Source organism: Leuciscus leuciscus, assembly GCF_965113295.1.
Source record: "Leuciscus leuciscus genome assembly, chromosome: 9".
NCBI lineage: Eukaryota > Metazoa > Chordata > Actinopteri > Cypriniformes > Leuciscidae > Leuciscus > Leuciscus leuciscus.
The window spans coordinates 11,390,039-11,416,816 of NC_138733.1; the positions used below are offsets into that span (position 1 = coordinate 11,390,039).

The 26,778-nt window shown below is 36.2% G+C and overlaps 1 protein-coding gene and 2 long non-coding RNA genes across 8 annotated transcripts in view; 1 reads left to right on the forward strand and 2 right to left on the reverse strand.

The window, feature by feature from the left end:
* Nucleotides 1-26,778, reverse strand: part of LOC309505882 (thyroglobulin-like) — a gene marked incomplete at both ends in the record, with an annotated part of 133,452 nt that overhangs the window by 75,613 nt on the left and 31,061 nt on the right. The gene's annotated exons all lie outside the window — the stretch shown is intronic.
* On the forward strand, nucleotides 10,018-14,284 carry LOC309507152. Of its 5 annotated transcripts, XR_014209049.1 has the most exons (6): nucleotides 10,018-10,404; nucleotides 10,444-11,426; nucleotides 12,101-12,202; nucleotides 12,875-12,996; nucleotides 13,101-13,266; nucleotides 13,890-14,284. It is a non-coding gene; the product is annotated as an uncharacterized lncRNA (long non-coding RNA). The 5 variants fall into 5 exon arrangements; XR_014209050.1 differs by lacking the exon at nucleotides 10,018-10,404 and having other exon boundaries at nucleotides 10,413-11,426; XR_014209051.1 differs by lacking the exon at nucleotides 10,018-10,404 and having other exon boundaries at nucleotides 10,413-11,426; nucleotides 13,101-13,250.
* Nucleotides 21,328-24,908, reverse strand: LOC309505524. Of its 2 annotated transcripts, XR_014208473.1 has the most exons (4): nucleotides 24,511-24,908; nucleotides 23,489-24,471; nucleotides 22,713-22,814; nucleotides 21,328-22,054 (listed from the first exon to the last, which is right to left on the reverse strand). It is a non-coding gene; the product is annotated as an uncharacterized lncRNA (long non-coding RNA). The 2 variants fall into 2 exon arrangements; XR_014208474.1 differs by lacking the exon at nucleotides 24,511-24,908 and having other exon boundaries at nucleotides 21,331-22,054; nucleotides 23,489-24,499.

The following is a 26,778-nucleotide window of genomic DNA, read 5'->3' on the forward strand; positions in this document are numbered from 1 at the left end:
GCATTTCTCAAAGGCATCTCTGTCTCAGTAAGCGTAGGTTCACAAATATTATGTTTACTAATGTCATGTGAATTAAAAGTGTGTAATTCCCCGTTTAAATGTTAAGTTGGCACAACTCATCATAGTAAATCAGCTCATTTGCAGTTTTGCTTTTGATTTATTCATTACACACATAGACATTGACCAGAGGCTTTATAATTTTGATTAGTTTGAAATCATTTGTTAACAATGTTTCCAGCATATCATTGTAACAATTCTTTTCCCCAGACCACATAGGGGTGAATTAAGGTTGATTGGGAAACTTTTTCCCAGTCATCTTAATAGCAAAAAATGTCCCAATCAACCTTAATTCACCCCTCTAATTTATTATGATTACAGACACTTACATTAAAAAAATAAAATAAAAAATAACATCAACATGTAATTGTTTGTTGTGCAACCTGAAGTCAAGAGCAGCCCAGCCTATGTTGTCTTCATTCCTTGGTAAGCTGGAGTCAAGAGCAGTTCACATTTAATAAATGTCCACATTAGGCCTATGTTGTTTACAATATATGTGAAGGAATTCCTTGGCAAATTCAGCTGATGTGTCCTCAAAGTCTGTCTGTGTTTTCGGCCAATTGGCATTTGGTGGGGGTCAAATGTCCAGGTGGTCAAACGTCCAGGACTATAAATAGTTTAAAAAGCTCCAATACCTCACTTACATCTTCACTCTTGCATCTGAAGAAGACTCACACATCAACCCTGAACCATCAGCATCAATGGTCAGTAATATTCATATTCGTAATACTTAATATGATCACCTTGATTATCATTTTATACGTGTTAAAGGTAGTCGTTTAACTTCAAATTAATTCTTTGTATTATGTTATCTGATATTGATCAAGTGAAGGCAGAGGACTGTCGATTAATTTATTTGTCAGTAACATATAGTTGTGTGTTATATATGTGTGTGTTTGATGTCTTTAGAAGTTCATTGTGTTTCTGAGTGGACTCCTGCTGCACTTTCTGCTTCTTCATTGGACAGAAAGTGTGGAGGAACAGAAAGCGAACTAATAATTGACGTCTTCGATCAGAAGTGAGTAAAATAAAGGTTTAAAAATATTATTTTATGATGTAGAACAAAGAGGAAGTTAATGAATGAAATGTCATTAGTAAACCATGTTTAGGCTGCCAGACATCATGAAACTCTTGTTAAATGGCTTCATTTGATGTTTTACAGCTATACGACTGAAACAGATCCCAAGCCGTTTGCTGTAGCCATCAATGTACCGAGGAATCAATGTCAAGGGAACTTTGATCCTTTGAACTTGCAGGAGAAGGCAGAAACTGTGAAAAATGCCATTTATAATATTAATTATAGTAATAATAATACATTTTACGATGTTGACAAAGACCTCAAGGCTGCAGGACGATTGCAGTCAAAGTGCAAAGATTCACATGTGCAAATGTGCAAATGTGAACCAGTGTCTCGCCTGCTCCAAAATGAAAGCTCATCATTTCCCAAACTCTTAGAACGTAAAAATGACGGCTGCGTTGTTATCTACACCGTCTATTCTCCTTGTCAAAATATGTCAGGCAGTTATAACATTACACCAGCCCTTGAAACCTTGAAAAATCACAGTGGAATTAAAGCCTTTGTCTTCAAGAAAGTCTATGGGGTTGATGAAAATGACCATAAATGCTCTAGTCTTGCACAAAACTTTACAGAGATTGTGAAATATATTCCCCTCTATCGCTTTGTGAATAAAGCTGTTATTCCTATATAACAAAGCAATGCCAACACCAGTGATGAACAAGCTTATCAGGGAATGAGTCTGATGTCCCCATCAAGTATAATGAACAAGTTCTCAAACATTTAATTATTTACTGTACTAAATATGAAATGCAGCTCATTTAGGTTCTGGTAGTGTCTATAGCTGAAGTTTTTACTAGTGTAAAAAAAAAAAAAGCTGAGGAGGGAAAATTGTTTAGAAGACTTCCTGAAAGACAATGTGCTTATGCTGTATTTAGATGGCAACTGTCTTGTAATAATATATATATATATATATATATATATATATATATATATATATATATATATATATATATATATTGGCTTACTGCATGATGAAAAATAAATATTTGCTCAATAATTGTACAGTGGTTTTATTTCAGAATAATTCACGGACAATTGCAAACACACAACCCTTTACACCTTCTTTAATTATTTCCTGAAGAGGGCACATTTATTAAGTGTTAACTCAATGAAGTCTTTTAAGTTTAAAGAAATTTTTGATCATTTTAAGCTCTTTTCATTTTCTGTTAATTGTGGATTACAAACTTTTTTCACACATTTGTGTTGTGCACCTCTGAACACAGAATGACAACAGAGCAGCGAAACAAAAGCATTTAAAGATGTTTTTTTCTGTGCTGCAAAGTTAAATTAAAGTAGATCTTAAATGCAATCATATGAAATGGCTGTAGATGTAAATGTCTGTATTATTATATAAAAGTATTTAGATTTATTCTGTGACAAAAAAAAACTAAAAAAAACATACATTACTAATTTGATAGATATTCACAGCTCTTGGTGTCAACAACTGTATGTTAAGCCAAGAATTCAGATTGATCACACTAAATAAGTTAGTACAATATTCACTTGAACAGATCATATTATCAGTCCTACAAGTCATCAAGGAATACTTTAACCATGAATTCTAAAACAATTTCTGTAACTTGCTTTTACTTCAGAGTCATAGCATACGTGAGGTTTACAGTGAATAATATCTTACATTTTAGTCTCATTGGCAATGCAGCCAATCATTTTCTGTGGCTCTATAGTGATTTCTTTCTATTCTATTTCTATAACCAATGAAAACTAATATTTTCACACTTGAACTAACACTTCTTTCAGTAAAAAAAAAAAAAAAATGCTGTTGCACAAAAATTTAAACAAATTCTGTTGCTTAAGTTTCAATTGAGCTGAAATGAGCATTTATCTTTCTGTATGAAACATTTAAGCAGTCCAGACGCATTACTAGTGTATTTACGAGTCCTTTGTCTTGGTCAGTTGGGGCTTTAAAATTAATTATCGAATAAATAAAAATAAATATTATCGATTTTACTACAGTACATTGGCACTGGATAAAAGAGCAAAACTGACACTACTGGACAATAACTCATTTTAACTAATTGTATGATCTTAAAGTTTTACAGTCATTTTGTAATTGTTGCTACACTGCTATTTTCCTGTTTATTTCTGTGAAACTGCTTTGAAACAATCTGTGAAATAAAAGTGATGTAACTCAATATTGATGGACAACATTCTATTGTAGGAATCCAGTAGACAGGACATTCATTGTTAGGATACTTGAGTTATTTTACTACTAAAATATATCATTGTAATTTGCAAACTAAACTGTGATATGATCTGAATTATAGCCGAATGTAAAACAGTTTGACAAACATTTGTCAGGGTGGAATTCCTGCAGAGGTTCAAGCTGAGAGACTGCCGAATGACTAAAGAAAAGTTGAGTTGAGAAAGTTGAGAAAATTATTTGAATGATTTCAAAACTAATGGTCAGCAAAGGTTTTGTAAAGTCACCCGAGAAGCAATCAGTCTCGCTGCTGCAAAGCCGAGTTGGGACCAATCTTGAATGAATGAATGAATGAATGAGGCATTTATATAGCGCTTTTATATGTACTACTGTACACCCAAAGCGCTTTACAATCATATCAGGGGATCTCTCCTCAACCACCACCAGTTATCTTCTAGTTCTTCTGAAGAAAATAATCATGCTGAGTATATTTTTATCTTTCATAAAGATGCCACAAATAAAGTTAGAGCTTCAGCAAGAGCCAATAAGGTTCATTCTTGTGTTATGCAGCACGTTTGATCTTCTGCAACAACCAATGAGGTTCATTCTCATGTTAAAGAAAACGTTTGAGCTGTCTATGGAGGTACAAAAATCTCTCAGATTTTATAAAAATATCTTAATTTGTGTTCCAAAGATGAACGAATGTCTTGCAGGTTTGGAACGACATCAGGGTGAGTAAATTATGACATAAAATCATATATTATTAGGGGCTAAGTACAGAAAGTGCATAGGCACCTCTTCGAATCGTTGGAGTTCTTATGATTATTCTTCCGTATGGAAGTCTATGGCAGCCCATAGAACCGCTTGTGGGAAAGTTATGAAATTTGGCACATTGATAGAGGACAGTCTGACCAGTCACCATAGCAAATTTGGAGTCTCTAACTCAATCCCTCTAGCGCCACTAACTGTTCAAAATTTCACTCATGTTTATGCTAATAACTTTTGAACCATACGGGCTAGAAACAAAATTCATTTTCCCACTGATTCATTGGCTTAATACAATTTGACTGCATCATATGCAAGTAAATCTTTCCGCCCTTTGGGGTATTTTAAAAACCTACTTTTTCGAACTCGTCCGTTGCTCCGATTTTCACGAAAATTGTACCAGATCATCTTCAGACCATGCCGACAAAAAGTTATGGAATTCAAGTTGATTCGTCAAACCGTTCTTGAATACTATGCAAACTATACAACTTGCAAAAACAGACGCAAAGCTGTATGTCCGCAACGCTTTATCGATTTCAGACCAAACTTGGTACATGTCATCACAAGCATGACTTGAGGCAACATGCTGCGTTTCGGCGCATTTTTTGCTTAAAACTTATGAACGATTTGTCCAAAAATCATCAAAGTGGTATCGTTCGATTCAGGGTGTCATGCCGAGTCGACTAATATCTAATTTTCCCATATTGGCCATTCTGAATTTTGTACTAAAATGTTGTATTTTATGAAGGCATGAACGTATTGTTACGAAACTCGGTATGGGTCATCAATATGATGCCCTGAAGGAGCCTGAGACGTTTCAAACCAGCACCACCTAGTGGTAAAATGTATTTTTCAAATGCTTATAACTCTTGGTGTGGTTGACTAATTTTCACACGAGTCATCTCCTTAGGTTCCTGAATCCTTGCCGAGTCCAACGATACCAAACATGCTAGGTTGTGCCTTACTGTTTGTGTAGCGTTGTGATTTAGCGCTTAAAAAATATTTGCAAATGTCTTCGAAACCGTTAGACCGATCGAGACGAAACCACCGTAGGAAGTTTGAAAACATAGGTCGTTGGCTATAAACTAATGGCCAAATGTCACTATTTTGATAGTAAATGGCAAAGAAATCCAATCAAAGTCGCCCATGGGTCGTTTTTTTATGCTCTCATTCATACAAATGTCTATAACAAAAAAAAAAAAAAAGAGATATTTTCACCAAATTGAATACACACATGTATGGGCTCACTCTGAGAACACATACAAAAAGCGGTGGAACTGCACCACTTGGTTGCGCTATAATATAACAAAACAAGGACATTGCCATTAATTACAATAAAATATCATGATATTAAATGCTACACTTTACGAATGCATTATGGCTCTTCAGCTATCAGGGTTATCGTCTAACTAAACTGCGTTTTTAAACGCAGTAGATGTTGGGATACATTATATTATCTTCGGGGGAGGGTGGCATATTTTTTTAGACATATTTGCTTGTTTATTTGCCCACGCTCCTATATTTCTATGGCATTGCTGTCCAGGAGTAATTAGCTTTTGAAGTGGATTTACTTAGTGTAAAGTTAAAGAAAGTTATCATGAGGATTGTAATGTTTAAAGCAGATGTCTTAACAAATTTCAGTAGACCGGGAAGATTTTAAAACGAGCCGTTCATTCATAAATACGCAAGATCGCTGTGAAAATATAGACCGGAAGTCAAAAGACAATGAGCGCAGCGCTGAAAAGGGGTGGGGCTACATACTTTGAAATCTGAGAACTTGACTGACATTTGAGTGAGACGGAGCGTATCGCGGAAAATTAAGTATGACCCAGGGTTAACCATTACAAGTGTGAAAAGCCCAATTAATGAGGTAGAGAATTGAATAGTAAGTGCTATAAAGTAGTTTAAACTGCTAAAAGAAAGAAGAAGAAAAAAACTAAAAAAACAGGGTTCTTGAAATGCAGGTTCTCTGAAACGGCAGTGTCTGGTATTGCAGGAATTACTTGTAATTGGTTTTAACCTACGCCTTTGAAAGCACTTCTACCAAAGTTACATAGTGCACCTTTAACAAACTGACATTAACATGAGGAAGTCTCGACTCTTGTGCGACAACTTGTAAAGGAGAAGGAAACATTCCCATAGATCAGAGACCTCATTTATAAAACTTTGCGTAGGATTTGTGTCAGAAGTGGCGTACGGATGAAACATAGGACGTGCACAGAAATATTCGGATTTATAAAACCGTGCGCACGCACATCCTACGCAGTTCTCCCTTAATAAATCACAATGAATTCTAAATGTAGCGTAGCTTTTGCTGCTTCATGTCACGCCCATAGTTGCCCATAAATAGTCCGTGAAACGCCCACAAGTTAATATTCATCGATTGCGAAATCATGGCAAACACAGAGAGGAAAACCAAGAAACGTAACTTCACTCAATGTGAAGTAGAAATTATCGTTGGCGAGGTGGAAAAGAGGAGTAAAATGTTGTTTGGAGGGCACAGTGTGGGCAATTCCTAATGCCAAAAAGGCACTTGAGTGGCAAAACGTTGCAGACGCCGTTAATGCTGCAGCCTCACAACCTCGGACCGTGGCCGAAATAAAAAAGAAATGTCTGACAATGCGTTCACTCCGAATCCTTCCATTTTCCACATCTTCTAAGAGCGCAAGATCAGCCATTGTGCGTCATTACGCATTGTGATGGCATCATGGCATTTTATTACCATCCATTTGATTGCATCTGACAAGCTACAGATGTATTATGAGGATGAATTGCATAACATGCCAATATTATTGCAGAACATATTTCTTTTTGCAAATATGTGTTAATTTGCATTTCTGTTGTAATCTTCGTTTGATTTTGTTTGTTTTACACTGCAGATCGATCAAACGGGTGTTCGTGTAGGCTGTTAATTGTAAGACTTGCTTCGTGAAGTCTTCATGTTATTTATGAGAGGCAGTATAGACCAATTTCAAGCCCACGTCACAGTTACGTCACGGCGTTAGCTGGTGGCAAAACAAAGGGAAAACTGCCAATACAAACCAGCACAGATTCAGCTACATAGTAAGGAGCTTAAATTATTATTATTTTTATTAAATGTCATCTTGTTGTGTTGTTGGGTGCAAGATCTATGAAAAATGAATATGCTGTATCTGGAATTTTTATTTATAGAAAATATTCACATCATAAAAATTGCACCGTAATGTCAACTCTTTACATTGTCGTCTTCTGCCCTTGGCTCTGACTAGGCTCAACTTCGGATCGTACCACACTTGAACATGACCATTCAGCACATAGTTATAGGCATCTAAAGATTTATATGCCCTCAGTTTCTCTTTACCCTCAGTTTCTCTATCAGGTAGGTGTAGAAGTCAGGCAATTCTACCGGAGGTAGTGTTGATTGGTGTACGGGCCAGCCAATCTGGTTCCGTCCGTTAAAATGAATGAGTGACTTTGCACATTAAGATAAAATCGGATTTTCTCCAGTCATTGTTAAAAAACAAGTTAACAAAACTTGCAAACTACCGTTAGTGAAGCGGCCAGACAGATCGTTCTGCCCTAAGCTCCGCCCACAAAAAAACGTCACCATGTTTACCAACTGAAAAGGGGTCTATTGCCATTTCTTTTACACAACGGTCTACAGTTTCACACACTTTTCACGTGTTTCTTCCATCTGCCGACGGTGTCGCCATTTCTCATTTCACCCGTTTCTGTGCGTCCGCCTGGATCAGAGTTTGCGCGAAGGAGTTTGCTTTTTCCCGTCAAGTTTGCTTTTTATAAATACCAATTATTGCGTAGAGAGCGGCGTACGCCTTATTTTGTGCGTACGCAACGTTTATAAATGAGGCCCCAGGACTGTCTGCCTCCAACCTCATGAATTAACATGAGTTACATTACACTTTCTTAAACACATTAAGCTTGTAATGTGTAATGATTTAGTCCAGCAGGTCCCAGTAATGGATTGAAGTACAAAGACTGGCATTTCATTCTTACATAGATCTAATGGGGTTAGAAAACCACCTGTTCATGTGTGGCCTTAAAAAAAGAAAGGAAAAAAAAAGAAAAGAAAAAAATGTTGTGTACAAAAATTATAATTGAATGCCTTGAATTGTAAAATGGACTGTTAATTGATTGCTGGTTTTGCCGTTGGGCTGGTGTGAATTGTTGTTAATTATGTGTTGTTAATGATGTAAAACTGTTTTCTACAAAAGGGATGTAATAAATGTATAGTAATAATTATACGAGTTAAGTGCATTTGTTAAGGAATGGTGTGATAATTTGTATATGATGGGTGTTTCATGTGGAATAAAGACGCCAGCTCCGACAATCCCGTTCTCTTTATTTGTGGTCGATTGAATATTACAAAGCTGTTTTGCCTTTTACATTTTAACAGAATTCCCCCGGTTTCACAGAAAAGACTTAAGCCAGTCCCAGACTAAAATGCATGTTTGAGCTTATTTAGCTGAAAGCAACTTGCACTGATATATCTTAAAATTTGTCAGTGCCATTGTTTTGTCTCAAGATTCACATCAGTAATGTTTTTTTTCTAAGACATGTTTAAAAAAGAAACTTAAATGTCCTAATTGAACTAATCCTGGCTTAATCTAAACCCTGTCTGTGAAACCAGGCCATTATGTTTGATCATCAGTGATTCCCATAAACCTAAAATATTCAGTATTTTCTTCGTTAAACCTGTAGTTTACAATAATTAATCATGATTAATTTCATAAATTCTTTATAGGCTTCTTAACATGTAAATAATGCATGTAGTTGCTTTTAGTGAATGATACTCATAGCACAATGTAGAAAATACAATTCACAGTCAGCAAGTTTCACTGCCTGCTGTCAAATCCTGTGACAAATAATCTTCATGTGTCTCATGTAAAAGAAGAAACTACAGTACTTAGTGAGTTTGTTTTCTGCCATATTGTTGTTCAATTGGCGACCCCTACTGGACAGTTAGTTCTACATTACTTGGACACTCTCTAGTCTCTACATTCAAGCTAATAGTCATGCATTTTGTTTCTCTTTCTCACGTAATGGAAGTTGATCTGGTGATATTTGGCTGGCAGCAAACGAGGGCTGACCTCATATGACGATGATCGCTGGGTGGACACATGAACTCATGAACTCAACGATTCCTAGGTGGAGTTACTGAATTTCGACACAGACACTAGCTACTAAAAATACCTTAAATTTGAAATGTTGATATTCCGTGGTGGTGCTGTTTACAGGACTTCTGGGTAAATGTAAGTGATCTAAAAGAGAAACATCTGACAGCATCCTTATTTACTTTGCTTTTAACTTGTTTGAGTTAGCAAACTTTTTTAAGCATAGAATGTTTACCAACTAGGCTATATTAATGGGACTCGTCACTCTACAGATTGAATATTATATGATTATGATGCCTAATCAAATGCAAATAAATGGTTTGTTATAAATAAAGACAAATGAAAGAGTGTTTTCATTTCAAATCAAAACTCAAATCATTTTGATCAGGTGTGCTGAGATCCCAATCCAAAGGGGAAACAGGAAAAATCTGGAATTTACTCACTTTACTCAGAAGTTTCTTTCAGGAATTAAGTTTACACTGAAACACCCTGTAGATCAGGAAACTTCAGGGCTGCATTTCTCAAAAGCATCTCTGTCTTGAATGTAACACATGTTATGTTTGCTTGTATGGCATGTGAATGTGTGTATTACCCAGTTTTAAAGGCAGGGTAGGTGATTTGTTTGCGGAATTTTTTTTGTTTTGTTATGCTGTTTAAAAAGTCTCTTCACATCCTGATAGCAATCACAAAGTTAAGCAGTCTAAATATATTTATATGTGTATTGTCTGTGAAAGGCATAGGACCATAAAATGTTCGTCCAATCATAGGCGACTACTTTTTGTTGATATTTTCAACATAATTTTTTTTTAAACATCTCGCTGCACGGATATACCAACCTGGTCTCACAGGATTCCGTGAAATGTCCACGGGCCCTTAACTCAAAATCCGTGGAGCCATCACGGAATCGCCCCAAATTCCGTGATGCGGCCACGGATATTACTCCAATGCAAGTCAATGACACTGACCTTCCGTGGTCCACACACGGATACCCGTTTCAATGACGGAGTACAGATCTCACTCAATCGACGTGCTTTCTCATTTGGAAACGCAACATTTGAAGTATTTGTGAACTTTTCCAACATCAAATGCCATAATGACGTTAACCTGACTGTTATTGAAGCTATTGCATTGTCCTGTCATCATAAAATTTCGGTTTGTTTCAGTTAGCCTAACCAAAGTCCCGTGATGGCACCACGGACCTCAACAACCTGACCTCACTCATGGACGTTGTTGTAATGTTGCTGGCTTGTTTAGGAACTTATAAGCTTTAGGTCGACTGTGTTGCAATGGCATGTAATTAACTTGACATTTTGTCTCGTCCTGTCATCATAAAATCCAGTTTGATGGCGTTTTACACCTATTGCTCGCTTGGCTATAGTCAGATCTAAAATCTGTGATAGGAGCACGGAGTGAGTCTGTGGTGAGACCACGGATAACTCCAACGCGCAAGTCAATGACACTCATCTTCCGTGGTCCACACACGGATACCCGTTTCAATGACAGAGAACAGATCTCACTCAATGGACGTGCTTTCTCATTTGGAAACACAACATTTTAAGTATTTATTTATTTTCCAACACCAAATACCATAAAGACTTTAACCTCTCTGTTATTGTAGCTATTGCATTGTCCAGCCATCATAAAAATTCAGTCTGATTCTGTTAGCCAAACTGAAGTCCCGTGATGGCACCACGGACCTCAACAACCTGACCTCACTCACTGGATGGTGTGATGTTGCTCACTTGTTTAGACACTTGAAAGCTTTATGTCGACTGTGTTGCAATTTTGTCTTGTCCTGTCATCATAAAATCCAGTTTGATGGCGTTTTACACCTATTGCTCGCTTGGCTATATAGTCAGATCTAAAATCTGTGATAGGAGCACGGATTGAGTCTGTGGTGAGACCACGGATAACTCCAACGTTCGTGATATGGTCACGTAATTTAATCTATTGATTCGTGCCACGGACACGTTTATTTCGTAATTTTTCGTCTTTCGTGATTACAGCTCGATTATTTCTGCCTGTCGGCTGCAGCAGAGAAGCTGTTTAATCAACATTTATTCACGAGATCTTATCGTGGTTTATGTATTTTTTTTAATGTTATTATTTCGGTCTTATTGCCAGGGAAGCTGGATTGTTTTGCTGTTTATTGATATTTTTAAAATGATATTTTATTAGTAGGAAATCGCGCTGAAGAAGTCTCGTTCCGAACACATCGCGATATTTGGCATCAGTTCACGTGTGTCAGCTGTTGGTAAGTAACCTAGTAAATAAATACCTAAATACGCTGTCCTAATAATGTGTGATATAATGTCTTTTCTGTTTGTCGATATTAATCTGCCAAATATATCTGCCATTTCCACGGAGACTTTGCGTTTCATTGCTTTCTAATTCAAAATATAGGATTAAACACTGCCTGTCACGTGACGTGCTATAGGCTTAGATATTCATATCAGATTAAAAATAGTACAATTAGTTCCAAAGTTTTATTTGTAGTAGAAGCACAGTAAAAATAACACTTACCATGCTTTTACCACAGTAACATTAGTTTAACTGTGATAAGTGTAGTAAAAAGACAGTAATCACAAAACTTACCATGCTTTTACCACACTTTTGGTAGTTTTAATGTGATACTTATTGTAAATGCACAGTAACCACAACACTTACCATGCTTTTACCACAGTAACCCTAGTTTTACTGTGATAGGGTGTGGTAAAAGGACAGTAACCACAAAACTTACCATGCTTTTACCTCTGTATTGATAGTTTTAAAGTGATATTTGTTGTAAATGCATATTAACCACAACACTTGCCATGCTTTTAACGCTTTATAATGTAACATCCAATATTTGTAAGGTAAATCAGTACTTTTTCCTTTAAATAATCCTATATATTATACATAATTATATTTTCTTTTCTCTTTTTTCAGCTGAAAAGACCTAAAGGGCCTTTCGGACTCAGTCAGCCCATTATTGTTTGAGGAGAAGTAAACGGAGGAGACGGAAAGCTGCAAAGGCAAATATTCACGATGGTATGTATGTGTTGGTTTTAACCCTAAATCAAACATTTTATCAACCATTTGTTGTTTCTTAAAACTTTTCTCACAAAACCCATAGCCCAATCAGTACAAACATAGTCTGAAAGTCTTAATAATTCACAAGATTTAACAAGTTGTCAAATTCGTACGATACTCGTACATATTTGTGTACTCGTACACAATCCTGCAGCTTTTACTCCTAGTGCTGTCATTGGCTACTGCCTCAATTCCTGTACATATTTATCGCGATATTTGTAAATCAGTGGCGCCACTTCTTGGAAAGTTGTCGGATATCACACACACTGTGTTCATGTTCCAGTGATACATGATGTCTCTCCACACCTCATAACCTACCTCTGTTTGCAAGAGTGGAAAAGCTTATCTGACTTGTCACATGACATCAGATACTCGATTATTTTGTCATAATCAGAATGTTACACTGCTGATAACTGTCCCGTTTGCATGTAAATCATTTTCATATAATTATTGCTTGCTATTAAAGACATACTTTTATTCATAGAAATGCCCACATATCAGTGAACTTATAAAATAAAAATGCTTTTAACATTTAATTATGCAATACTCTTTACAGAAAACATATCATACAGTTATAAACTGACTATTTGCAAGTAATGTATTAAAATTACCTTCCTTTCTGTTTTGCAGGATTGCTTAGTCCTTTTTTTTAAAGCTCTACAATATCAAACTCAACAGCTCTTTTAGGAGCCAACCATTACAAGAGCTACTAGTGAGTCGCAGCGAATCTTGCCGTGATCAGCCCTTCCCAGGTGAAGTTTCTAGAATATTGCAATCAGTATTTACTCATCAAATGTTCTCTCCTGAATCATATGGTAAATTAACTTATTTAATACTGTCTTAATTTATGTTTCAGGAACAATAGTAATTGCACATAGAGTAAGTCGAGACTATCTTGTTTTACAGCAGAGAAGGAAGACCAGTCCTTATATCAACGCAAGCTAATCAAATAAGTCCTTTGTTTCGGGTGAGGAAGGAACATCTGGTGCCCAAAGAAGACAGAAAAGTGAGCGAGTCCATTGGTATGTCTTGAATTGAAACAATGCTGTAAAATGTAGTACATAATTTGATGTTGACAATTTTACATTGTACAGGTTTTCACTTGGTTTTTGATCATGTGAAGCTCTTGAAACAAGTGACAGAAGAGTATGTTGTCTGGAAAGAAATCAAGCATCACTGGCAAAGGCTCAAAAGAGACAATGCCTTTCTTAAAAATCTTTTAAAATAGGTTGCTGTTGATATGGGTAAAACAGTTTTTGTTCAGTACTTAGCTTATATTATGTGCTCCAATATATATATATATATATATATAATAAATACTTCAATGTGTATATTATATAATGCTGCTTTGTAAATTTATGTAAGGAACAGGCAACTCTGGCCCTTTGCATTCTACTTTTTGAGGTTAGTTAAGAGTTAACCTCCAACCCTAATCGAGCACATCTGAAAATTTTAACCAAAGTCTTCAGGTTTATTTCTAGACAATAGGCAGGAGGGTTTGAGGTCGGAGCAAAATCTGCAGGACAGTGGACGCTGAGGGCCAGAGTAAACCATCACTGCTTTAAATAATGCAGAACATAAGCTGACCCGACTGGCCATTAAACAACTTTATTTGAATGGTTTCTGTTTTCTGTTTTACTTTCAGACCAGGACTGGAGAACGCCTGACAATGGGATGTTGAGACTTCTTCTCTTGGTTGAGAAAAAGCTACACCACATCAGTGATCACATCTTCCGTTCTTCAACTGAACAAACTGTTTAGACGAGGAAGAAGAACACGAACATGATAGAGACGTACAGGGAAGAGCAAGAAACCAGTTTAGCTGTGATAATGAATCATTATTTTCCAACACAATATCAAATCTGTTTTCTGTAGGTGACTGAATATGATTCTCTGGCACTAATTTTATGGCTTCAGCAGCTGTGAATGGACTATTATGATGTTAATGTATTTTTGAAGACACATTTTTATTTATCTTGAATCTCATTTGTCTTTATGCTACTTTATTAACTTTATTCTGTGTCCTCCAATAAAGTGTTGTTTAATAAAGTACACTGAAAAAAGGGAGACTGGTCACCTGTTAGATTTATCCAATTATATTTAGTATGTTTTACTAAATGGTTTTATGTTCTTAAGTAAAACGTGATAGCATTGTGTTGACTAGACGTTATATGCAGAAAGAGGGCACGAACATATTTTGCTCATGTTGGGATAAAGTGATTCAATCAAGTGAATACCCGTTCTCGTTTTATCTCACGATATTCACTCACGGGTGCAATGCATTTCGGGAAGAAAGAAAAGTCCGCGCATTTTTCAACGGTCCCAGACAGTCCCACTTGCAACTTCCAGCTCAACTTGCCCATTCCACCATCGTTCAGCTCAACTCTGTAAGTATGCTTTGCTTATAGCCTGCTGGTAACTGCAATTAAATAATGTGAGACCCCCATTTTCGAATAGAGAAAGAAAAAAGCAGTTTTTACAAGATGAAAGTGTGAATGCGTGGACCGCAATGGTCGCTTGTTAAGCACCTGCAACAAACTTCAGAGTAGCAGCTTAATTTACAGACAGTGGTTCGTTGCAGCAAAACTGAAATTTGTGAGGTTTTGGTAGGTTTTATTTGTTTTTTTGTTTTTGTCGAATTTGAATGAAGTGTGTTTGAACCATAGATATAATATAGAGTAGGGCTGTCACTTTTTATTCGATATTCGAATATACATTCGAAATATATGTAATCGAACTATAAATAAACTATCCGGTTATTTTTAAAGTGACATGTAATAGCCATTTTCCCTCTCTGGTGTGCACGCGCTGCGGAGCACATGTCTCTCTCTGTAGCAGTATATCGCATGCGCGCGCTCTAGATTTGAACTAATTTGCGTGCATCAGGAAGCCTATCAATATGCAGAAGATTACTGGAACTGTTAAATCTATAGATAAACTCTTTCAGGGATTAGACCGACCGGGTTGACACTTCAGCGTGAGAAATCGGCGATTCACCCTTCGCAGGGAGCTTGATTGACAGCGATCTAACCAATCATAATCCGCCAACCGCCATTTTGTCCGACAAAGCAGTCAGGAGAGATAGCAGATTAACATGGGAGGATTTGAACATGAAAAACGGAGTGTACTGACGTCTTTCCGCGGTTAAAACAACAATCCTTCTTATGTCACAGGGCAAACGTGTGAATGTTCATGGTGCATTTTATGCAAACAACTCTAATCGTAGTTGTAACTCTATATTTACAGTAGGCATAACTGTCATTGCGTATGCGTATGAGTCAAATACAATCTTCTGTTCGTGAACAGTTATTTCATTCATTAATCTGACTATGCATCCGTGTATTTAATTGCTATTGGCTCGTGTGATAGTAATATGGATCTTAGTAGTATTTTAAGTGATAATTGATTCTATAAACAACTTTAAAAGATAATTTTCGGCTTTCTCCGGCTCCCTGCACCGGGCATAATGCGAAAGCGGAAGTGTCTAAGCGCATACTCGCTGATCCGAAATACAAAATGGCGGCCACGTGCACCTAGTCAATTGGTATATAAAGACAGTTTAAGCCAATTTGAAAAAAAGTTCAATTCTTACAATTCTTACCTACACAACCTTTAACTAAAATTACTTTATTCTTCTGCATCAAGTCTATGCCGTAGTCATGCATTTATACTTGTGTGTTGGTTTTGACGTTCTGCAGTTACACCACCAAAACACTAGTTGGTCGACTTTTGCCAGCCAAACAGGCTAACTTCCTGTTTAGCTCTTGCTTACTTAAAGGGGGTAAAATTATATATGTGCGGCTCTTATAGACTTTTCAAATGTTATTGACAAAATGGATCACATTCGTAAAATTTACTTCAAAGCATGGAGCACTTCCTGTGGGCTTGCAGGCATTGCAAGGCTATTCAGCTGACGGATCACAGTTTTGCTGTTCACATCACTGCGACATGTAGTAATCTGTATACTTTAAGTATAAGCGTAGGCTAGGATGTAGATTTGACGCAAAAGTATAAATCAAGCTTAGAGTACAAAGGGATTTAATGAAAAAATTACTTGAGTAGCAAGTTACTTTAGAAATATAAACAAATAAAAAAACTAAATTAATTAATTTTGAAGTCCTAAGGCCGTGTGTCCACCAAAGCGTTTTTAGCCATCTGAAAACGCTAGGCGCTCTGCTGAAAACGCCTATCTGTGGACGCTTGAGAGCATTTTGACAGCGCTGCGTTTTTTCAGTTGAGACTCTTTGTTGCTATGATACAAAATACAGAAGATTTTGATAGTTGGTCGGTGTGGTATTTGTCCCGCCCCTCCTCCACAGTGATTGGTCGGTTGGGTAAAAAGTGACAGTGATGAGCGCTGCGTTTAACCCAAAGTTGAACATTCTTCAACTCCGAGCGACCTGCAAAAAGTGCAGAGCGCTCGGCGCTTCAGCGTTTTTAAAACGCTCAGCGCATCACTACGCTCATGGCGTTTCAAAAACGCGGCGCTCCCATTGGAATCAATTAAAATAACATGCCAGCCGCGTGAAAAACGCTTTGGTGGACACACGGTCTAAGTATGCCAATAAGTAATTATTAATTGAAATATGTTCTTTTTGTCTACTGTAATTTATTATAAGCCAAACAAATCAAACAAACTTATGTATTATGTCCACTGGTAGTCAATTGATGATGAAGTGTCTTTACCTTTGCATTCAAATTAAACAACTATCTGTAACTTGGAACAGCTTTGTGTTAAAATGCAGTCATATGCTTTTGTTTTATTCTCTAAGGAAGACATTGATGCTGGTCGGGAATGTGTCATCAAAGGACTCTGCATTTACCTAAATGAAGATCCTGATGATCTTGTCCAGGAGTATGTGGTGAGTGTATAGTGAAGTAATAGTATAACATTGTTAGGCCCAGATCAGACAGTACTGTACTTTTTGTTGAAGCCTACTTTAAAAAAAAATAAAGAGAAATTCATAGTTTTCAGTCATGTGACATGCACGGTGACCTGGAGGGCAAAACAACAGATCAACATAGCGGCTCACAAAACGACCGCCCAACCCCTATAATAATTAGCTGTAATTTTGCTGTTAATTGAAATTTCACATCTGAAAAAACATCTACATAAAAATAAATGAATGGGCAGAGAGAAGTACAGAAGTTGAATAGTAGAAGATACTTTTTAATCTAAATGTAAAAATGTTAACTACAAACGTTTTATCTGCTTAAACAAAACAATACTACCGGTAGTTAGCTTGCCCTTTAACTTAAAATAATGTAAATAAAAATAGGCCGTCTATCCCATGAAATTATTTTGCCAGGGTAGCAAGCAAAATCTTAAATATAAGTAAAAAGAAAAAAAATGGATCACAAAAGCCCTGGCAAATTTCAACTGTATAGCCATTTTTATACACTTTCACACCTACCAAACAGACTAAATTTGGTCAGACAAAAAGAGCCAACTAACCGAATGCATCAAACCATGACCCTTCATTCAGGTGTGAAAGCCGCCTTTAAGAGTGTTCGCTATAGTTTGGGTACTGGTCATCTGGAATTCTGTATCAGTACCCAAACAGTAAATTTTAAGGTACTTAACTGTCTCTGTAATAACAAATGTACTGTAATTTCAGATAATCAAAACATTAGTGTGTCTGCTGTTTCTTTATGCAAAAAGTAATTTTGGAAGTAATTTTGGTGTAGTTTAAAAGATGCTCTATGTCCTAATGAGGTCTGAGTTTAAATAATTGTGTCCTTTTCACCAGGAAATGTCTGAGACCCATTTCTTCAGTGCCATAGAGATGACGACAGTGGGGATCTATGTTGTGAAAGAAACTGCCAACAGCGAACCCTCTGACGTCGGAATAGTCATTGAGGGTGTGGTGGCACTTCGTGATCTTGAAAATGTAGCCCTTGCGTCTGCAATGTTGTTTGGACTCTTTTATGCCTTAAACATGCAGTACCCTACAAAGCTCCGCTACACTTTTGAGGTAATTCAAAAGATAATCATGGAGGTGGATGCAGGTGAACTGTCAGGAAAAGCTCAAAGCTTGAAAACTAAGCTCCACCAGTGAAGAGACCTCATTGTTCTTGAGTGATATCTTCCAGTGATCCAGTGATATTTTTCTTTTACAGTTGATATTACTTCACAGTACAAGGAACATTTGCATTTGACCTTTCCATGTGTTCATGTGTTGAAACATAATACATACCTGTAGTTCAAAAAACATATCTTCCCATTGCAAGTGAATTGTTTTTTTAAATGCAGTTTGCAGTTACAATTTATATTCCTTGAGGTGAGTGGTGTTGCAGCCTGGTTTTGTTATCACCAATCCAGTGATATTCAAGAGCAGTACACCCCAGGATGCAGTGTTGCAGCCTGGTTTTGAAACCACCAGGTCCATGTTTTACAGTCTTGATAACTGTACAGTACACCAGGCACATTAGGATTTTAACATTCCATTGTTTTGCTCTGTTAATATAGAATTGTTACAAAACCTTAAGCTTCCCACAGTACATTTTAAGGTGTTTTCTTTTTTTTTTATATATATATATATATAGATGCATATGCATTTTGAAAAAGCTCTGGCATGTTTTAGCCAAACTAAGCTAACACACTGATGGTAAAGAAGCACATTATTCTTACATTGATTAGACCATTTGTTCTTAGATAACAATATGCAGTACACACCAAGTTTTACAGTTTTGATTACTGTCCAGTACTAGCCATATTTTACTAGTCAATGTGTTAATATCTTACATTGTTAACAAATCTTGACATCCCCATTGTACATTATGGTGAACTTTTAATTTAGGAAAACATTGTTTTCTAGCCATACATGTGCAGTACATTCATTTGTTGAATAAAATGTCAGAATTGAACAGGCTTATAGTTTTTAATGAATAATTGTTGATAATTTTTAATTTCTTTACTAATTTGTTTGTGAAGTCCATCCAGGTAATGGTTATCCTAGAAATGTTGAAATCAATGACAACTGGACTGACTAGGATTTCTTGAAGACGTTTCACTTCTCATCCAGGACCAAGAGGCTTCTTCAGTTGTGGCTGAATGACAGTTGTTCAGTCAGAAATGAGCCTCTCAAATGAGAAGCAAAACCCCTTCAAGATATCTTAACCAGTCCAGTCACTTTCCTTGGTTAACTGTAATTTATTTTATTAATACATATAGATTTAGAACATATAAATTACAATTTAACCATGTAAAAAGAATATTGAAAACAAATTCCATAACACATTTCATTAACTTTATCAATATAAAGTACTTGTGTTGATTGAACACGAATAGTTTGTGTTGATTGAACACGAATAGTTTGTGTTGATTGAACACAATTGAATTGTGTGCAACCAATGTCCACTATTCAATTGAGTAAATCCAATGAATTATTTTTTTCAGTGTATGGTGACTATTGTGTATTGAAAGTGGTGTTTGGTACAGTAAATAGACATTTTTATTTGAGAAATTTTAATTTCTTATTTCTTTAGTTTAATTAATTAAAAAATAACTAGGCCTACATATAATTAATAACTTATAAATTACTACATATAATTAATGACCATGATTCTTTTACTTGGGACATAAAAAAATGTAGATCTGGTTAATGATATTTGGGACAACAATGCAACAAAAGTTGCACATACTTGCATGTATGCCAGTTTGCAGTGAAATAAAAGGAAGCTATGTGAATAACAAGAGGCTGCAGTGGGCTATCTTGCTATAAATACTTAACGCTTAATTGAAGATGATCCATGTTGATCATTCTAGCACATCTACAACTGCTTTTTGAATGAAAGCATATATCACTGATGTCAGGCATATAAGCAGCAATCAGAGGGGGGGGGGGTGAAAAGGAAATGTTGGCACTGTTTTTTTGTTGTTTTACTGAATGGTGCATTACCCTTGTGTAATAGTAATAGTGTGTGTAGATCTGTGTAGATTGTATGGCCCAGCAATGGCCCCCAGAAGAGCAAACAAATGCACATTTCAAATGGCTGTAACTCGAAGTCCGGTTAGTGTATCAAAGAGAAAATCGGCAGGACGACTGCTTATGCTATGTATAATAAATAATGTTGGCCACAGTTTTCAGATATATATGGAAAGCTGGCATAAAGGTTATTTTTAAAGTGCTCACAGTAAAATATCAAATTTCAGCCTGTCCCTCATATATGTCATAAAGGTTTGCGCAATGAAGATATCCAGTTGTCCATTAAATATATAATTTATTTAACATTTATTGTTTTATTACTAAACGTTTTATACTACATTACCCACATATCTCTGTCATTCTATCAGTGGAACAGGAAGCATTGTTCTGTAGTTCATTGAAATGTGCAGACATGCTTAGGGTTAGGGTTAGGATCTCGGTAAAGGAGTAATTTCTCACATTATAGAGACACTTTATAGTTAGCTTAATGTATAACTAATGTAATAATAACACCAAACCATACTTTGTAACATGAAGCGCCAGTTTATATGGGTTAAACGATTGTCCAATCACAGCGAGTTCTGCGATAAAGTCACAGCCAATACAAACCCAGCTGAATAAATGCGTCACACTTACATGCCCATTTATGGCAAATGATGACAGATCTCTTCTGGTTCCGGCTGCAGGGATAGATACCTTAAATATTTAATTAAGGCTGTTAAACATGTATTATTTCTAATTAAATTATAAAACTCATATTTAAAAACAAAAGACTCTTTGTGTGGTTACCGTCCAAAAACGAGTTCACATGATCAATGACACAAATTTGCTTATTTGATTAGACTGATGCATAAATACATTTGAAAGAGAAACTTTTTTCTAAGCAAAGGCCTACAGCAGGAGTAGTTTTGCAGTATTTTAATTAAAGATAATTGCATGTAGGCCTACTAAAGTGCTTCTAACATTTACAGTGTATGTATAGTCAAAGATATATCAATTATATTCAAATAAATGTAACAAAAGCACAATGAAAGGACACAATTTTGAAAGCTTATTCCAATATTTAATGTCAAACTGTTTAAAGACAAATGTAGCGCCAAAACTACTGCACAACAGTATAGAAATCAGTTAATTTAAAATATCCAGATACAGGGGCAATCTATTATAGTGACATACATTAACGTTCAAAAAATTGCTATGATGAAGTTATATATTTACAAACCAAAATATGAGATTCAACTTTGTTATGTGAAAATACATTTGTTTCGTCGCTTTAAAGAACAAATAGGCAAAAACATAAGCACAACATTTTACATTCTCAACTTTCATTCTATATCCTTGTGATTATTGGTCACTTTTATTGTAACTATGCAATAAATATGTCCTTTAGCAAAACACCTGATGAGCACTGACCCTTTTTTATAAAGGCATTAGGCAGAAATCAAGTACAGTTTATGAAGCTGAAAAGAGAAAACAAAATGCTTTAACAATATGGAAAAAGATAAATCACTATTTTCAATATTGGTTCTGCATATATCAAAGAGATCATGAGGAGGAGTGGGACTCCACATGAAGACTTTCAGAAACTGTGACAGAGCAAAGGGTGCACCTCGCTGGACACATCCTACAAATGCCCAAACAACAACACCCAAACACAGTGATGAAGTGGACACCACCAGGAGGATGCAGGAGACAGGGAAGACCAAGGAAGACACAGAGACAGATGTTTCATGAAGACCTGAAGAATGTCAGTGTCCCATGGGAAGATGTGGAGAACTTGGCCACGGATCGAATACGTTGGAGGACACTTGTTGCCCAATGTGCCCAGCACAGCACTTGATGATGACGTTGTGAGTTTATCCATAACTGTGGGATATGTTTTCTGTAAAGAGTGTTGCATAATTAAATGTTAAAAGCATTTTTATGTTATAAGTTCACTGATATGTGGGCATTTCTATGAATAAAAGTATGTCTTTAATAGCAAGCAATAATCATATGAAAATGATTTACATGCAAACGGGACAGTTATCAGCAGTGTAACATTCTGATTATGACAAAATAATCGAGTATCTGAAGAATACTCGATTATCAGCAGTGTAACATTCTGATTATGACAAAATAATCGAGTATCTGATGTCATGTGACAAGTCAGATAAGCTTTTCCACTCTTGCAAACAGAGGTAGGTTATGAGGTGTGGAGAGACATCATGTATCACTGGAACATGAACACAGTGTGTGTGATATCCGACAACTTTCCAAGAAGTGGCGCAACTGATTTACAAATATCGCGATAAATATGTACAGGAATTGAGGCAGTAGCCAATGACAGCACTAGGAGTAAAAGCTGCAGGATTGTGTACGAGTATACAAATATGTACGAGTATCGTACGAATTTGACAACTTGTTAAATCTTGTGAATTATTAAGACTTTCAGACTATGTTTGTACTGATTGGGCTATGGGTTTTGTGAGAAAAGTTTTAAGAAACAACAAATGCTTGATAAAATGTTTGATTTAGGGTTAAAACCAACACATACATACCATCGTGAATATTTGCCTTTGCAGCTTTCCGTCTCCTCCGTTTACTTCTCCTCAAACAATAATGGGCTGACTGAGTCCGAAAGGCCCTTTAGGTCTTTTCAGCTGAAAAAAGAGAAAAGAAAATATAATTATGTATAATATATAGGATTATTTAAAGGAAAAAGTACTGATTTACCTTACAAATATTGGATGTTACATTATAAAGCGTTAAAAGCATGGCAAGTGTTGTGGTTAATATGCATTTACAACAAATATCACTTTAAAACTATCAATACAGAGGTAAAAGCATGGTAAGTTTTGTGGTTACTGTCCTTTTACCACACCATATCACAGTAAAACTAGGGTTACTGTGGTAAAAGCATGGTAATTGTTGTGGTTACTGTGCATTTACAATAAGTATCACATTAAAACTACCAAAAGTGTGGTAAAAGCATGGTAAGTTTTGTGATTACTGTCTTTTTACTACACTTATCACAGTTAAACTAATGTTACTGTGGTAAAAGCATGGTAAGTGTTATTTTTACTGTGCTTCTACTACAAATAAAACTTTGGAACTAATTGTACTATTTTTAATCTGATATGAATATCTAAGCCTATAGCACGTCACGTGACAGGCAGTGTTTAATCCTATATTTTGAATTAGAAAGCAATGAAACGCAAAGTCTCCGTGGAAATGGCAGATATATTTGGCAGATTAATATCGACAAACAGAAAAGACATTATATCACACATTATTAGGACAGCGTATTTAGGTATTTATTTACTAGGTTACTTACCAACAGCTGACACACGTGAACTGATGCCAAATATCGCGATGTGTTCGGAACGAGACTTCTTCAGCGCGATTTCCTACTAATAAAATATCATTTTAAAAATATCAATAAACAGCAAAACAATCCAGCTTCCCTGGCAATAAGACCGAAATAATAACATTAAAAAAAATACATAAACCACGATAAGATCTCGTGAATAAATGTTGATTAAACAGCTTCTCTGCTGCAGCCGACAGGCAGAAATAATCGAGCTGTAATCACGAAAGACGAAAAATTACGAAATAAACGTGTCCGTGGCACGAATCAATAGATTAAATTACGTGACCATATCACGAACGTTGGAGTTATCCGTGGTCTCACCACAGACTCAATCCGTGCTCCTATCACAGATTTTAGATCTGACTATATAGCCAAGCGAGCAATAGGTGTAAAACGCCATCAAACTGGATTTTATGATGACAGGACAAGACAAAATTGCAACACAGTCGACATAAAGCTTTCAAGTGTCTAAACAAGTGAGCAACATCACACCATCCAGTGAGTGAGGTCAGGTTGTTGAGGTCCGTGGTGCCATCACGGGACTTCAGTTTGGCTAACAGAATCAGACTGAATTTTTATGATGGCTGGACAATGCAATAGCTACAATAACAGAGAGGTTAAAGTCTTTATGGTATTTGGTGTTGGAAAATAAATAAATACTTAAAATGTTGTGTTTCCAAATGAGAAAGCACGTCCATTGAGTGAGATCTGTTCTCTGTCATTGAAACGGGTATCCGTGTGTGGACCACGGAAGATGAGTGTCATTGACTTGCGCGTTGGAGTTATCCGTGGTCTCACCACAGACTCACTCCGTGCTCCTATCACAGATTTTAGATCTGACTATAGCCAAGCGAGCAATAGGTGTAAAACGCCATCAAACTGGATTTTATGATGACAGGACGAGACAAAATGTCAAGTTAATTACATGCCATTGCAACACAGTCGACCTAAAGCTTATAAGTTCCTAAACAAGCCAGCAACATTACAACAACGTCCATGAGTGAGGTCAGGTTGTTGAGGTCCGTGGTGCCATCACGGGACTTTGGTTAGGCTAACTGAAACAAACCGAAATTTTATGATGACAGGACAATGCAATAGCTTCAATAACAGTCAGGTTAACGTCATTATGGCATTTGATGTTGGAAAAGTTCACAAATACTTCAAATGTTGCGTTTCCAAATGAGAAAGCACGTCGATTGAGTGAGATCTGTACTCCGTCATTGAAACGGGTATCCGTGTGTGGACCACGGAAGGTCAGTGTCATTGACTTGCATTGGAGTAATATCCGTGGCCGCATCACGGAATTTGGGGCGATTCCGTGATGGCTCCACGGATTTTGAGTTAAGGGCCCGTGGACATTTCACGGAATCCTGTGAGACCAGGTTGGATATACCTAATGCAAATCAAACATAAGTTTGAGACATTAATTTGTCTTAAATCAGATGTGATCTGGCGCTGGAATGTGTTGTTTTTGAAATCATGCCGAGTGTTTGTTGCCGCTGTTATCAGTGGTGTGGATACTGTGTTCTCTTGTGGCTCAGGCACACTTCTTCGTCTTCCTTCCAGTGAAATCACAAAACAAAATTTACACAAACGTGTCCCTGCTCTTGATATACAATCACTGATGAACATCTTTGATTTTAATGAGGAAAAAAATATATATAGGAGGACGGATTAAAACCCGGAACCTCGGACACACTTAACAAAAGTTCTAGCACCAGATCATTATAGGAAATACAAACCCTGATTGCGGATCTATGTATTTATTCACTAACATGAAGAATATCAGGACTAACAATATATACAGTATATATGTATATATATGCAGTAGATGTAAGAATGAAACTAACATATTAAACGAGTTCTGCGTCGATACATTAAATTCAGTGTACTAATTAAATTGATTTCTGGACATCATAATGTTATTTTTTGCTACAATTGTTATTGCACACACACACTTTTGATACAATTGTTATTACACACACACACACACACACACACACACACACACACACACACACACACACACACACACACACACACACACACACACACCTGAGTTTGGCCTGTGTGTCACTTCATATTTAGAGCTCAATGACACAGGAAGTCATGACTCATCACTTAAGTGTTCCTGATTACATAATAAGATGGACATAATAACACACCATATGAATATACAATAACACAATATACAATATTTGTATTTGTTTTATGATAAGAATTTGACTTTAATTAAAGGTTAGATTTCTGTGAATTTTTTTAATGAAAGACTAAGAAGAGAAATCGCAAAAACAAATTTTCACAGTTTTGCTCATATTTACCAAAGGTGCCAGTATATGTGACTGTGGAGCCCACTGTGTCATTAAAGACAAAAGTCTCTTACAATGTTGCCAGAAGCTCGTTGTAACAATTTTTACAACAAACAAAACAAACAAAAAATTCCAGAAGTTTAAAAGTTAAAAAAAAAAAAAAAACGAAAAAAAAAATTTTCAATTAAATGTCAGTTGAACAAGCGGCTCAGATGAGCTTTTGTATCTTCGGCTCCGAGATTAGAAATAATATAATTCATTGTAATAGACATTCACATTCTCAAAAGAGAAACGAATGAAACATGTTGACCGGTGGTTTGCTTAATAAGTAAAGACATTCTTTAGTATGAAGGTGGCAAATTTAGCTGATTTGCCCTCAAAAGTATGTTTGTATTTGGCCATTTGACATTTGGGTGGGGGGTGAATTACTCACACAAGGAGAAGCTTAAACCCTGCCAAAGACTTCTGTAAAAGAGAGAGTGGTTATGTGGATACTTTTAGAGTCCAGGGTCCAGGACTATAAATAGCATCTATACCTCACTTACATCTTCACTCTTGCATCTGAAGAAGACTCACACATCATCCCTGGACCTTCAGCATCAATGGTCAGTAATATTCATATTTTAATACTTAACACGATCACCCTGTTTTTCATTCAATGTGTGTTAGAAGTAGTCATTTACTCTTAATAATAAAGATTCTTTATTGGCACTGATGGTTCCATGAAGAACCTTTATCATCCATGGAATCTTTCCATTCCTCAAAAGGATCCTTTAGTGGAAAATGGTTCTTCAGATTATTAAAATATTCTTCACGAAAAAAAAAAAAAAAAAAGGTTCCTTTAGAACTGTTCTCTGAAAGGTTATTGTTGCAATTACTTGTACTTGTTGGTACTTGTTGAAATTGACCCAGACTTGACTCTATGGATCTAACCCTAATTAAAAT